General features: G+C 38.7%; 1 pseudogene; it reads right to left on the bottom strand.

The window, feature by feature from the left end:
• Positions 1-5,801, bottom strand: part of LOC129357066 (voltage-dependent calcium channel subunit alpha-2/delta-4-like) — a 61,090-nt pseudogene extending 55,289 nt beyond the window's left edge.
• Positions 5,802-14,952: the final 9,151 nt, after the last annotated feature.

Consider the following 14,952-nt stretch of genomic DNA (forward strand, 5'->3'; position numbering starts at 1 on the left):
CGGCGTCCCATCTGCATGATATGCAATGCCAAGTTGAGCAACTCTAGTCTCGCACCAGCAAAACTAAGGGAACACTTCTTGATGGAGATGGGAAAAGTAAAAAAGTATTTTGTGGATTCAAAACAACAAAAAACAAATACAATTTCAAATTGAAAAAAATTTTGTTGTTAAAAAATATTAAATTCTTTTAAAAAATCCAAATGTACTTTTAATTCGTAAAATAGCTAAAAAAATAAAAAATGAATATATAATTATTTTTTACATATATATATATAATTATTATTATTATTATTATTTTTATTTATTTATTTATTTAGTTTTTTTTTGTGGGCTGAAATTCTTTTATGAGGCCAAAATATTGTTTTGGGGCCAGAAGAAACTAATAGCGTAATTTGTTGTGAGTTCATGACTTGAAACTGGTGGATTTGGTACCTCAGAAAAGGTTAAGAACCACTGCTCTAGAACTTTTGTGGACAGAGACTAGAACAAAAGATTTGGTTTTGCACCACTGCTGGTTTCTATGTAGTTTGTGCTGGTCTCACCTGGAGAACCCTGTTTCACTTTAACTCTCCAGTGGTCTGGAACTGTTTCCCAGATACAAACCACCTTCAGTTTCTAACTCCCAACAGTTACTTTGATTTATTCATACAGCTGAAGTTATTGTGAAACAGCATGATGACTGAGACCCTTAACCTTTTCTAAACCTTTTAAGTGGCCTGATACAATCTGCTCATAACAAAGACCACAACCCACATATAGTTGTAACATAAAGCCCGTCTGCAAATAGATGCATTAACTCTTGTGTTTATCTTGGTCTGTCAGACCAAAATGACTTCTGTTTGTTTGTTGATCCACTTTTCTCCTCTTACTTTGGGAAGTTTTTCTTTTTAAATTAATTCTCTTGTGACCAACTACCTTCAAAACACAAAAATAAAGTTTATCTTTCTCGCTATTAGAATGATTGGAACAACTATACAGGATACAGACTTTAGACATTTTGATGCTGAATCAACAGAAATAAATGGGCTGCATTTACTTCCTGCCTTCCATCTGCATTGAGTGACCTCAGTGCTACGTCATCTGAAACCCAGCGACTGCATGAACCTTTGAAGAGTTTGACTTCTTCTGTTAATTAAATGCAGAAACTCCAATTAATTTGTAATTGATAGATTAATGCAGCACTGGCCTTCCCACAGAGAATGGAACTCTGCTGCCCCTGTTCCAAAAATGAGCTGGACAGACACAGGCAATAAAGTAAACTCATATGAAACCAAATTTTAATTTACTGCATTTGCTACATGTACAGTTCAGAATTGATTTATTTGATTTATGGTATGTGATTTTAATTGGCAGGCTTCCCATATGCCTCTGAATTTAAAATACCCAACATAAGAATGAAAACCTACATTGAGAATTGATACTCATAATGCAAATATAGAACTTTGAAACAGCCTTACAGAAACCCAGCAACTGGGTTTTGATAGTAAACTTGAGACTTTGATCAAACATTCAGCTAAATTTAACTTGTTCTGCCATTAACAAGAACAACTAGGTCTTTCAAACACTGTGCTTAAAGACTCTATTATAACCAAGGAGCAGTTTTCATTTTACCTTTACAGACTTCATCTTACTTCCCAACATTCGTTCGATTTCCTCAGAGTAGTCCCTCAGTAAGTCATCTCCATTCAGCTCCGTAATCTTGATAATGGATTCTACATCCTTAAGTTTCTGAAAAGAAAAGATCTGGTTTCAGTTTGAGCAGAAACAACAGAAGATAAGTTCAAAATACGTTAAGTTATGTTTGGTGTCAAATTATCCACCTGTACCATAATCTTGCTACCTGGACTATTTGTAGAAGACCCAACAAGTAATCCCAAAGAACTCTGGTTCAAACTATAAGGAAGATATGCTCAGCGATTAAAATAGTACAAATAGTTTGATGAAAGAACTTCAAGGTGATTAAGATGTTGAGAAAAAAATGCAGTTTCTTCATTCACTCTAGACTAAGTCCACACAAATTAGCCTTTGAAGCACATAGAAGGTAAATAAATTAGAAGTGCAAACTCCTGCCTTCATTTTTTTTTGTTGTTGAAATTTTAGGCTTGTGATTTTTGTGTCTTTCTCAATTCTGTAGCTTCTAAAACCCAAACCAGTGATTTGATTTTGTGGGTTTTACACTACACCACATCTACGCTGCACAGATTTAAGTAATTGAAAATAAATGATTTGTCCAGTCTCACTGCCTTCTCACATTAAAATAACTGAATCTAATTAACTTCTAGCAGAAAATCAGTTATGTAAGGATATATAGAGTTAAAATGATAAATGCTTTGCACCACTTTGTGAACGATATCTTGGAACTCTTGCTTTTAATTCATATTTTTTTTATCTTGTCCACACTGAACAGTTAGAAGAGCGCTACAGACTGCATTGTTTACATTAAGTAAACATTTAATTCATCAAATACATAAACTGAAGTTAGGCTGCACAGTGGTGCAGTGGGTAGTGCTGTTGCCTTGCAGTAAGAAGGTCCTGGGTTCGATTCCCGGCCCGGGGTCTTTCTGCACGGAGTTTGCATGTTCTCCCTGTGCATGCTGGGTTCTCTCCGGGTTCTCCGGCTTCCTCCCACAGTCCAAAAACATGACTGTCAGGTTAATTGGTCTCTCTAAATTCTCCCTAGGTGTGTGTGTGTGTGTGTGTGTGTGCATGGTTGTTTGTCTTGTTTGTCTCTCTGTGTTGTCCTGCATCCTGGTGACCTGTCCAGGTGACCCCGCCTCTCGCCTGGAACACAGCTGGAGAGGAACCAGCAACTCCCGACCCCATTAGGGAGAAGGGTGATCAGAAAATGGATGGATGGATAAACTGAAGTTTATGTAACATTCCAAATAAATATCCATGTTTACTAATAAAAAAAAAACAGCGTAAACAGTGACAAGAAAATGCTGAACATTCATGCTTTTATTCACATAAACATCAGTTCATATGTTGCACAAGTCTTCTTCTTCAAATGCAAAATCAATTTACTCAAGTAAGCACAGAATATTAGTCAAGTAAAATTAAAAAGTACAGTGCAGTAAAACCACTTATAAGTACACTATAGCTCCAAAACGTTCGTCAAGTAAATGTAACCAGAACTACCCACCACTGAGCAACAACAGAACTAGTTGCCTAAACTTGTTAACAAGCTTAAAGTGACATATTGCTTTGGATTAACAAACACAGCATGACATTACCTTCATTACTTATATTACTAGTCTCCACTTACCTCAACTTCTTGCTGTCACACTCAAATTTAGCCATGGAGCAACAATTGTTCTATTCTATTCTAACTGATTGGAGGTGACTATTTTAAACTTGAAAGATAAACAGGTTTTGTCTAAAAATAGACCAGGTCCTCCATCACAATCTACATGTGTGTTTGTGAGTGTAAAAATCTAGTAACACCTGGCCTTCTAAAATGTGACACCTTACTGTCATTTAAACCACTTTTTTCCACCTTTTTAAATGTATTTAATAATGCATTTTGTTATTTTTCTGCCACTGGGTTTCATTTACACTTGTTGGGTGTTCAGCTGATTCCCTCAAGATAATTCTTAACTCTGCCCTGTGACAGACTGGCAACCTGTCCAGGGTGCACCCCGCTTCTCGCCCAAAATGCTCGCTGGAGATATGCACCCCCAAAGGTGTGTAGAAAATGGATGGATGATTCTCAACTCCTGTATTGGATCATTCAAAAAGGGATTTTATGTTTGTCTAAGGGTGAGCTAATGAAGCAAATTTAGTGAAACATCAAATCATATCCATCTGTGAGATTTATAGCACGTCATTATTCTCTGTTTAAATCCTGTACAACTGTTTATAAATATTTATATCCAATATAGCACTTCTGGATAGATGCAAACTACATTTTGTTGCTTGTACATGTGACAGTGCAATGACAATCAAGTTGAATTCTATTCTATTCTATTTTACCTTCTGAAGTAGCAGAGAGCCAGAGAATTTGGTTGAAAAGTCTCGGAGCTGAAAAGAACACCGATGCCCACTGCTGCACCCTGGACAGAAGGTAGACATGCAGACAGAAGGATAGCATTGCTATGCAACAGAATCTGGACCATGTCTACTACATCACTGTAATTTATGACCCTCTTATTTGTGATTCTGCTTTATCAGGAGCCAATAACAACTTCATGGAGTTTCCTTTTACATTGGCTTTTGCGCTATGACTTTGAAACTAAATAGAAAGCCTTTTCTGTAGTTATGCTGTTATGGGTTTCTGCTGATGGAAGACAAACTGACCACTTTGTTACTCTAATACTTTCTTTCTTCCTTGGTATTTGGATTATTTGCTGTTAGTCAACAGCTGTCTGTATGTTTTCTCTGAGTTTCTTTTCTCTCGTCGAGTCTACATCTGGGCTGGTGTTCTCTTTGGCTGTGATACCTTCCTGGAAGCGGTCATCAACCGATATAATGCTGCCAACAACTTTATATTTTCCCTCTCCTTCTATTAACTTTATACTTTTCCTTATCATAAAAGTACTCGCACATCAGATCTTCTGTTTCTTCTTGTGCATCCTGCTCTGTCTTCTCAAACCTCCAGCCAGTCATGGCAGCTGGTCGCTTGTACTGGGCTCGGTTCCGGTCCTGTTGGAGGTTTCTTCCTGCTGTCGATACTTACGGTACATGCTCAGTATGAAGGATTGTTGCAAAGTCAACAACACAATGCAAGCAATTGTCTGCTGTTGCTATGTGCTCAACACTCAATGCAGCCTCCTGGATTTCCTTTAATAGAAAACTTTTTAAACTAGTTTGAAAAATGAACTGACATCTATTGCAAGATACAAAAGTTATTGAATAGACTTATGAGTAGTTTTCTCAACTTATTTGGTACTTGGGAAACTATTGGCCTTTTTTAGTCAAAGTTATCAAATACTTCTACTACTGCACAACTGCAAATCATTTGTTTAATGGACAGAAATCAGTCATTTCACATTGTTTCAAATTTAATGATGACTCTTTGAGGTTGAAATGCCTCTGTACCATCACCTTAATCTGGACCTCCTTCCACAAATTTAGAGTCAGCAATATTACTCTAGACAAAAGAAACTTGTTTGCTAAGAAACTTTTAAACTTGTTCAAGAGAAGTTAATTCATTTGATGAAAAACGCTGTACTTTATGGTGCTCCATTTTGTGTGACTGAGACGAGAGAATTAACATCCATGAGAAACAATACAAGGGGGAACTTACGTCTCTGGTGGGATCTTCATTTGAGCATCAGCCAGAATCCACAAGCAGAAACATCCCAGAATCCTCAGTAGGCTCCTTATTCCCAATGTTCCTATTTCCATTCTGTGCTCCCAAAGTTATTCCCAGTTCATATGTCTCATTGAATTAAGATTCAAAATAAAGTTCAAAGGAATAATCAGGAGTTTGAAGAAAATGTTTTCCTCATGCTTGCAAATAGAGGGTGCCAAGGTTTCTGCAGATTGACTTTTGACCTTTTATGGCTTCCGTACTATCTTGGTAAACGTGTTCTTTAAGTGGCATCTTCTGTTAGCTCTGCTCCTTGTCAGGGAAAGAAGCAGTTCTTGCAGATCTCAGAGCCATCTGCAATGAACTGAATGGAAAAGGAAATGCCAGGATGTAGCACACACTGCGGAGAAACATCAGTTTTATCTGTCTTTGGCTTCTTCTGTTTTTTTTTTTTTGTTTGTTTATTTTCTTTTTCCTCCAATGGTTTCAGCTCCTCTCCATGGTTGCCAAATTCGCTGCACAATCCAGACAAAGGGAGAGAGAGAGAGAAAAGAAGGAGGAGGGAAAAGGATTGGTGAAAGGGATTGGATGAAGGCTCTGTTTTATCTAAGAGGATTAAAGCGATTGCTGGAGACAATCTTTCCAGCAACCAATCAGCTGCCAGAGAGGAGCAGCAGCACAGTGCCCTAACACACTGACACACCCATGCAATTATCCGATTATGATCACACACACCTTAAGACTTCCTGGACCTAACTAAGTTGTTGTTGGTCTGACATGTAGGTATGAAATATCTTTGTTGGTTGAGAAGTAAAAAAACACAGCTCAACATCGCAGGAATTCTCCTTCTTTCATAACTCTGTGAGCCTGTAATGTTATCAAAAAGTTCTCAACACAAACCAAATGTAACACATATTTAGTGTTTGTTTTTGGCTTTTTCTTAATACTTTATTACTATTCTATGTATGAAGAATTAAAATGCAAGAAAAATACCTTTGCATGTAGTTCAAATCTTTAAATGATGCTATATTTGTAACAATCTCCTGGCCTCCAAAGTACATTAGAAATATCTCTCCAGACATCTTTCTTCTGCTGCATATTGTCTGTATAGATTTTGGCTGTAGAACCCGACAGTTCATTAATTGACTGGCTTTTCACTTTTATGTCTTTTATTTGGAGCAGAGCAGACACTTTCCTATCGTCTTTTACTATTTCCTATTGGCCTATCGTCCAAGAGAGCAAAAGCAGTCGCAGTCTGACGAAGATTATACAATATTCCACAAGCAGACATGAGAAAAACAAGTAAGAGTACAAAAATATTAGAACCAAAAATCCTGGAGTGCAGAACTTCAACCTGGAGACTGTCCAAAACTCATCTAGACAAACATGTGCTTCCTGGGAAACCACAAAACATATTGTGAAAGAAAGCAGAGAAGAAAACAGTCCAGTTTATGTTGTGACATTATTAGATGGTGAATGGAGTAAAATAATCATTCATAGGAATATCTCACTATCCTGTCATGTTGCTGATGGTGTTGACAAAATGATTAGATGATCTCCTTTGCATGTCACCAAGAATCCCCCATATATTTAAGTCAAGCTTGTGACGGAAGGGAACCACCTGCAGCATGCGGGACGGTGGCCCCTGAGCACCAGAACTGAGAAAAACTGAACTAAGGGCTAAAGATCCAAAGGAAAAACATAACCAAAAGAGACAAGTAAACAGACAAGCATGCCAAACTAAAGACAATATGCTCCTCACTACAGCTGTAGTAAGGAGGAGTATTCCATGTGGATTCCCCTTCAAAGCCAGACGACCTGCCTCAACACACATGCCGCACGATGAGAATGATTTGTTGAGGTCAATAATCAAGTGGACGAGAGACATGAGGAAGGAGACCTCAGACATGGTCTCAAAATGTCTGACTGAGACTGAGATCCAGACAAAAGTCAGGGAGCAAAACAATCTTTAATACATCTGCAGACGGAGAGCAAACATACACTGCATTAGGCACAAATTAGGATCCGCTCTGAGGAACCCAGAGTTGCATAGTTACTTTATTCATCTCTCTTTACTACCGAGGCGGAGACTCAATCTTCTAAGACCAAACAAAGGAGACAAAGGAAAACATACGGAACCTTGTATGCTCATTCACTGTAATGTCTATGGGATGTGAAAACTAAACACTCTATCTCCATAGAGGGAAGGTCAAACAGCGAGTTCCCAAATAACTGTCTGGGGAAGTTCAGCAACCCTGGAAACTTGCTGCAGTAGACACATCTTGGTTCATTAGTTTGTACACCTTTCCCAGCTGCACAGAAAAACCTTGACTATGATTCAAAAAACATTACATTTATATGATACAGAAAGGAACATCATTTAATACGAATAAAACTTCTTCACATCACTCATGCTTCTTCAGAGGATGATCAGGATGTGGAGCAGGTTCTTCAAGAACACGTCAAACAAAACCTTTGCATATGATAAATAGAAATAGTACTTTGCATTAATTTTCACTTACAGCTACAGTTAATCGAAACTAATTGATTATTCACTTGGTACTAGAGTACAGATACAAGTAAGTCATTTTGGAGAAACAAGCTGCAAAAGTTCTGAGGACTGCTCTTGATTTTCTGGAGGTGATTGTGCAAAAGATGGATGCTTCACAAAATGAAGAACATCAGCGATAACTGTACACCCTCTTAACAACACCCTAAAAGTAACAGATACAACCTTGGATCAGGACTTTCTTAAGCTCTGAAGAAAGACAGGAGATCCCATTACACTTCTGAATTCAAAGCCGAGAAATGTTTTGCTGATCTTTCTTTTTTTGTCTTTCTTATTCCCACTTATTAAAAGAGAAAACAACATTGTTTCACACAATGTTTGGTTTCAGCTGTTCATTATAAAGATACATTATGTAAAACCTCTTGGGGAGGTTTTTGGAAAAGGATATTTACACTTTTGTAAATGTTTTGCAAAAAAAAGCTATTAAAGGTGAGAAAGTAATAGCATAAAGAAAATGTCTTTACAAGAAGCATGAGTACTACTCTTGTATTTATTCAAACAATCTTTAAGAACTGTGCTTGCAACAGTTTGACTTACCTGCATTTTGTAAAATCTACAAACTGAACCAGTCACATCATATGATAATCATAAAGCACAGTCCATAATGTTAACCAAATGAAGACTGTACTATATATTTCATATGAACATATATTTCTCTTCCATTAGAATTTATCTGTCAAATTCAGAAATTCAAGTTTATTTTCAGAAGACTGTCACTTAAGCAACATTTCATATCTAAATATTCTCACAGAAAAGGGTCTGATGTTCAGACGTTGAAATGCCCCAGAGCGATATGTACAGATCTAATGGCAGAAAATCAAAGATTCCCATGAATAATTTATCACAGCCACTAGAATAACCACAAATTAATCAATAGAGCAAAGTGTCAGATAAGATCTGATTTGAAGGCAGAGGCCTGCTATGACTGACCGTTTTATATCAAGATACAATCTATGATGTCCTGACATTCTCAAAAGTTCTACAGAGAAAATCCTAAATTACTGCTAACAACCTCACAGGCTGACAGGGGTTTTACGTTACATTGGGAAATGCCAACATGCAAAAGGACTACAATTCTCTTCGGTATCCCATAAAAGATTTTCTCCATTGTAGCAACTCTTCAAAGTATGTATTCTTGGCTTTTTCAGACATTCATGTTCTCTCCAAATGATGAGTCAGTACTGCCCTCTGGTGACCAAATGTGTGAAATGCACCTACAGTCATGCGCTGGCACACTGCTGTTTGTTCACTTCCATCCTGTAGCGCTGGAGACAAAAGTTGAAGTCAACTTTGATTTATTCAAAGTGTTGAACAGCAAGTTTTTTTGAGACTCAGAGTTTTTTGGGTAACACTTTATTTGAAGGGTTGTGCATAAAATGGATATGACACCATCATGATATAACTGTTATGCACATAAAGAAGTCTTCATGAATGTTTGACTGTTGTCATGAAGTATCATTTGGTAAATATTGACGCTTTTCATGCAAAGTTGACCATTTTAATGGACTTTTAATGCAACTTTTCGTGCAACAATGGTGGTAGGAGATTGTCCCGCAATTGGTGGGTTGTTGGGTGTTTTCTCCTTCATTTATCTCTGTTGTGTCCTTTGGTAATTCACTTCACCCAACATGCCTTCTGGTGGTGGTCAGACATGTCCACTGGTGGTGCCAATGCATGTCAGCCTATGTCAGACTAGCCACTGTGGCTACTATCCAGTAGCTCACCATTAGATAGTTGAATGGGTGATTAACTGAATGTAGTGTGAAGAGCTTTGATAAATATCTATTCGAGGTCACATTTAGCATTCTTTCCAAGCAAAGAGTGCATTGGACTATTTACACATATTGAAGATTGATCTGTAAAATATAAAATGCTTCCTTGTTCTGTTCTTGTCTGTAGAGAATGTTGAATATGTTGAGCAGTGGACTTTCTCTGGTCTCATACAGCAAACAGCTGCAGAGTCTTCAAAACATATCGCCACATTAATGACTGTTGCTGTGTGTGTGTGTGTTGTGTGTGTGTGTGTGTTGTGTGTGTGTGTGTGTTGTGTGTGTGTGTGGTTGTGTGTGTGTGGTTGTGTGTGTGTGTGTGTGTGTGGTTGTGTGTGTGTGTTTGTGTGTTGTGTGTGGTTGTGTGTGTGTGTGTGTGTGGTTGTGTGTGTGTGTGTGTGGTTGTGTGTGTGTGTGTGGTTGTGTGTGTGTGTGTGTGTGTGGTTGTGTGTTGTGTGTTGTGTGTGGTGTGTGTGTGTGTGTGGTTGTGTGTGTGGAGTGGGGGGGTGTCAAAAGGTGGGTTCATCCCTCTTCTATCCCAGGCTTAGCTGGCTTGGAACACAACAATGGCTGTATTGATGGACCTTTTCCCCCACGTGGCTTGGCATGGTCAGAGTTTTATGTAAGTGTTTCGGAATTATGTTGAAGATTTTGTGGAGGAGGGGACAGACCTTGAGCCCTGCAGCTGTTGCCTGGCACACTCCGGCCTTAGAGAGAACAGACAGCTCACATCAGTTCCAAGCATCCTGCTGTGGCCAATAGTGGGGGTCTCTGTCATCGCTGGGCATCTGGAGAGGTGCAACGGGTAGTAGACCAGTGGACAGCGTCTCCTGAGCTTAGGCTCCTCCTGTTAGACTTCTGAGCTTCAGATCACCCAGTGGCTTCTGCTTTTATTGCCCTTCATGGTGAATCGTGCCATGCTTTGAGTGTTGGGGTGTTTATATGCTTAACACAAAGCTGAGCTTGAAATATGCATATTTTTGGGGGCATCCTCCACTCTCAGAAAAACAGACCACAGACCATTTGACCTCAGACAGAAAAGCATCAAATGTCATGGATTGATCCATTGGATGGGGTCTTCTTTACAATCAAAGGGTAAAATGGGGCAGGAGATTGATGGGGGTAGGTTTGATGGGGAACCAGTGGGAGGGTCTTAGCGTTGTCAATCAACTCATTCACTCTGCTAAATGTGCCAATGGTGGAAAAACGACTTATCATTACAGGAAATGATAAGACACAAAACTTCAGCTATTTTACAAGATATTAACATTCATGAAAAAACCTCACATCCATTTTTATTAAAGCAGAAAGTACGGCAGCCACCATAAGAAAGGCTTACAGTGTTCAATTATGCTGCATAAACTGATCAGCACAGTATTGCGAGGAAAGCAAAAGAAAAAAATCCCCATGCCCCCTGGGGGACTCCGTAGTGTTTTTTACGGAACAGGAAACAAAACCCATGTTGTAAAACAGCTTAAAATAAGAAATAAGCTGAGGAGGATTTGAGGTTTTTTCCTTAAACCTTAAAGTTTTGAGCCTAAAGTCATGGATAAAAACTTTATGTGTATAGTATATTTTTTGTCCTCCATAGCTGGAGCTGATCACAGATAAGCAGCAACAAAACCAGGAATAACATTTTGAGTTATTTACGCACTGAAAGTGTGGATTTGAAGATTTCTAAAGATTTGATATATGATCAAACTTCATAAACATAAAATTGAATTTCTTGTTTATCCAATGTTATTTTATCACATTTTCATTTGAAACATAAAATTATTGTATTAAAAGTACATGATATTCTTTTGTGAATGTAATAACCTCTGAAGTTCATTTTTTGGAGTGGTGGCGCTGCTCATCCCTCCTTCTCTCTCCCCAGCACTCTGCTGCTGCAGCTGGCACTGCCTGTTGTGAATGCTCTGATCACAGTGGATAAACTGCTTTCCAGTAATGGTGAGTCGTTTCTCCACCATTAGCACACTTAGCTGTGAGTACATGAGGGTGATTGACAGCGTTCAGACCCAGCTGGTTGTTTTTGGTCGGGTGCGGTGCATTTCTCCAGCCTGTAATAGCAGCTCGGGTGGAGATGGAGGGGAGCCATCTCTTCACAGATTATCTGTCACATCTTAGCAACAGTTTTAACAGATATGTATAAAAAAATCCAAAAAACACCTTTTTTAAGCAACTTTTCAAAAAAGGCTGTCCATTATTATTTTGCATTAACTCTATTTTATCCCTCAGCTTTGACTGTCAACAGGTATGACTGACAAAAGTCAGCTTTTGCCTGGTTTATGTTTATGTAATTAGACATTTTTTTCAGCTCTTCTCCCGTTTTCTAATAATGCTGTCAGTTTCTGTTTTGTGAGCCTTTGTCATGGAGTCAATGTTGAACTTTGGAGGATGAATACAACATGTCAGATAATGTTTGCTTTCATCATGAAGAACGTCAGACACAAACATTCATTTTATTTTAGGTGTTATAGTTACGCGATGCAGTAAGTCAGCGCAGGTTACACCACAGCTCACCAATGTGGTCATTGTTGTAGTGCATCCATACAACTGCAGCAGTGCAGGATCAGCTCTACATGCAGGTATTGGTGTGTACGGTAATCGTATTCTAAAAACGGTGAAACATCTGAAACTCACCCGGAAATTGAAACGTATTCCTGCAGACACAAATTCCTCTGATCATATAAGCAGGCCTGGAGTGATTTCTTTTCACTGGAATCTTTTTGGTGGAAGTTGTTATCGCTGAAGTAAGGACGTACCTCTGCTGGCTTCAAGATGTCCAATTATTCTCATGTCCTGCCACTCAGTTTCTGCTTGTTCTTTTGGGAGATGAACCTCTGACCAAGTCTCCAGCTGCGCTAACAGATTTCCAATCAAGACTGAAAACAAGACAAGGTTGGATGGAAAAAAAAAAAAAAACACCAACAACTCAGAATAGGCCTGCTACAACAAGCAGCAGAAACGTCAAAACCAGTCAACTCATATAATGTGGAAAAACAACTGAAGACTTTCGTCAGGTTAGGCTGGACATTGCCTTCCTGTGTGGTTAAAATCTCTCTTTACAGACAGTCTGGGCTTTCTCTCATTTACTTGCATCCCCAGGAGATTTCTACTGGACCAATCAGTGAATAGAAGGAGACGTTGTGAATGACAATGTTGATTTTCTGCACTGTTTTACAATAGTAGCCTGTCTGTGGCTTTAGCAATAACAGTAAAGGAAGTGAACAAAACTGTTCAGTCCGTGTTGGTCATGCTTCCAAATATTGAACTAACATTTAAAGTCGCCTTGTTCAAATTGATGCTTCTCACTTGCAGTGGAGGATGGTTGTTTACAGTTCAGGCAATTTCCAATAAACTTCATAGTGTCAAACTGGCACACTGCATATGTGCCAGGCAACGTTATCAATTATGTAAAATTTCAAACCTCAGAGTCCAGGGAACAATTCTTTGTTCCCATAGTACTATGTAAAAAAACTCAAGCCATACATTCAGATGTTAATTGTGATAAAATCAGTTGTTTTACTCCTGATACGGAAATGCAAAAACAAATTTCTTGAATTTTTGCAGCCATCCAACTAAAGAGCAAGAAAAGGTAAAAAAAAAAATTGTGACATATTGTGACATGAAAATTGATTTAGAGAGGAGAAAATCTTGCTTTTGGTCATTTAGGGCCTTTTTAGGGAAGAAAAGGTATAAAAAGCTCTTGACGATGTCCTCTAAAGAAATAGTATTAGTTTGAAGCCGAGCCTTGATACCAGAACTTAAAGAGCTCTGTATGCAGAGTTTTGACATCTCTAGGGAAACACACACAATGGAAATAGTGCACAGCTTAATCCCTGTAAAAACTGCAGTTTAGTGCAATTCACAATGCAGCTGTTCACTGGTGGAAGAAGTGAGAAAATGTACAGCTGCAGGAACAAATGTCTCGAACCAAAGAAAGCAAGAACCAAGCCGGACTCCGGAACCTCAATACTTCAAATAGTTATGAACCACACAGACACTGACACATGTGCAGCATGAACATGCACATACCACAGGCTGAATGAAGCAACATTATGTGGCTTTCAGACCAAACACAGCATGTGCTAAGGTCATCCTGTAATTGGCAGCAAACTCTTTATTCCACATCAGTTTCATTCAAATCTGTTTTCAGTTGATGGCTGATTCTATGTAGAAAACTACAGTCCCAGCAGCTAGCATGGAGCATATGTATCCCAAAGTAATACTTTACTACAGTTTCTGCAGATTCATTACTTCTAAAAAATGGTTAAATGATTTTCTTTCTCATGTTTTATTTCCAACTCTATAAAAACAGTTTATCAAAATGCACGACAATTAAAATAGGTTAGTACTTAGTATGCCATTTAATAAAGAATGACCTGTGCTCGCTTCAAAGAGCAAAATGAGATTACACAATGGTTGTAGCCATACAGTCAGGGAACAGAATAACATTGCTGTCATTATCAGTAGCTCAATAAAAGTTCAAGTCAAATTGTCACAACTGTTTGTATTTTTCTATGTATTTGTCTTGTAGTGATACATGGTTGTCTTTTACAACAAATCAAAACCCTAAAATATCAGGCATCTGTGCATCACGTAGTGACATCACGTAGTGACATCACGTAGTGACATCACGTAGTGACATCACATAGTGACATCACATAGTGACATCACGTAGTGACATCACGTAGTGACATCACATAGTGACATCACGTAGTGACATCACGTAGTGACATCACATAGTGACATACGTAGTGACATCACGTAGTGAGGACTGAAAGCGCTGATGCCTCTCAGCCTAAAGGCTGAGGCCAGGTTCTGCCTTCTGGCCTTCAGCTCAGACTTAATTGGTACAAGAACTCCTTCATCCAATAATTTCTCTGTTTAATGCAAGACAAGGTAGCACGACTCATATCTGATTGTTAGGTTGATTGGTTGATTTCTATTACATTTAAGTTATTTCTGAATGAAATACCAGGACACCCGAGGCCGCAGTTTGATGATCGACTTTTTCATCGTTTCTTTGGATCTGTGGCCGCATGCCTTGGACACTCGGGTGAAGAGAGGTGTGGAGTTGTCCACACTGACCACTGCCTGGTGGTGAGTTGGTTCTGATGGTGGGGGAGGATGCCGGTCAGACCTGGCAGGCCCAATCTGATAACTTAAAGGGGTTTCTTAATGTTTTCTAGAGCTGCATATATATAATTTTTTAAAGAGTGATATTAAGAAATCTCATCCTTTTCCACTGAAACAAGCTGTAGAGGAGAACTGGCCCCGTCATCCACTCTAATCTGACCTCAGACATGCAGATTGTGTATGCACAACACTGAGATTCTGATTCCATCCGACCTACACAG

The sequence above is a fragment of the Poeciliopsis prolifica genome, unplaced genomic scaffold (assembly GCF_027474105.1).
Source record: "Poeciliopsis prolifica strain line A6 unplaced genomic scaffold, Auburn_PproV2 SCAFFOLD227, whole genome shotgun sequence".
Classification (NCBI taxonomy): Eukaryota; Metazoa; Chordata; class Actinopteri; order Cyprinodontiformes; family Poeciliidae; genus Poeciliopsis; species Poeciliopsis prolifica.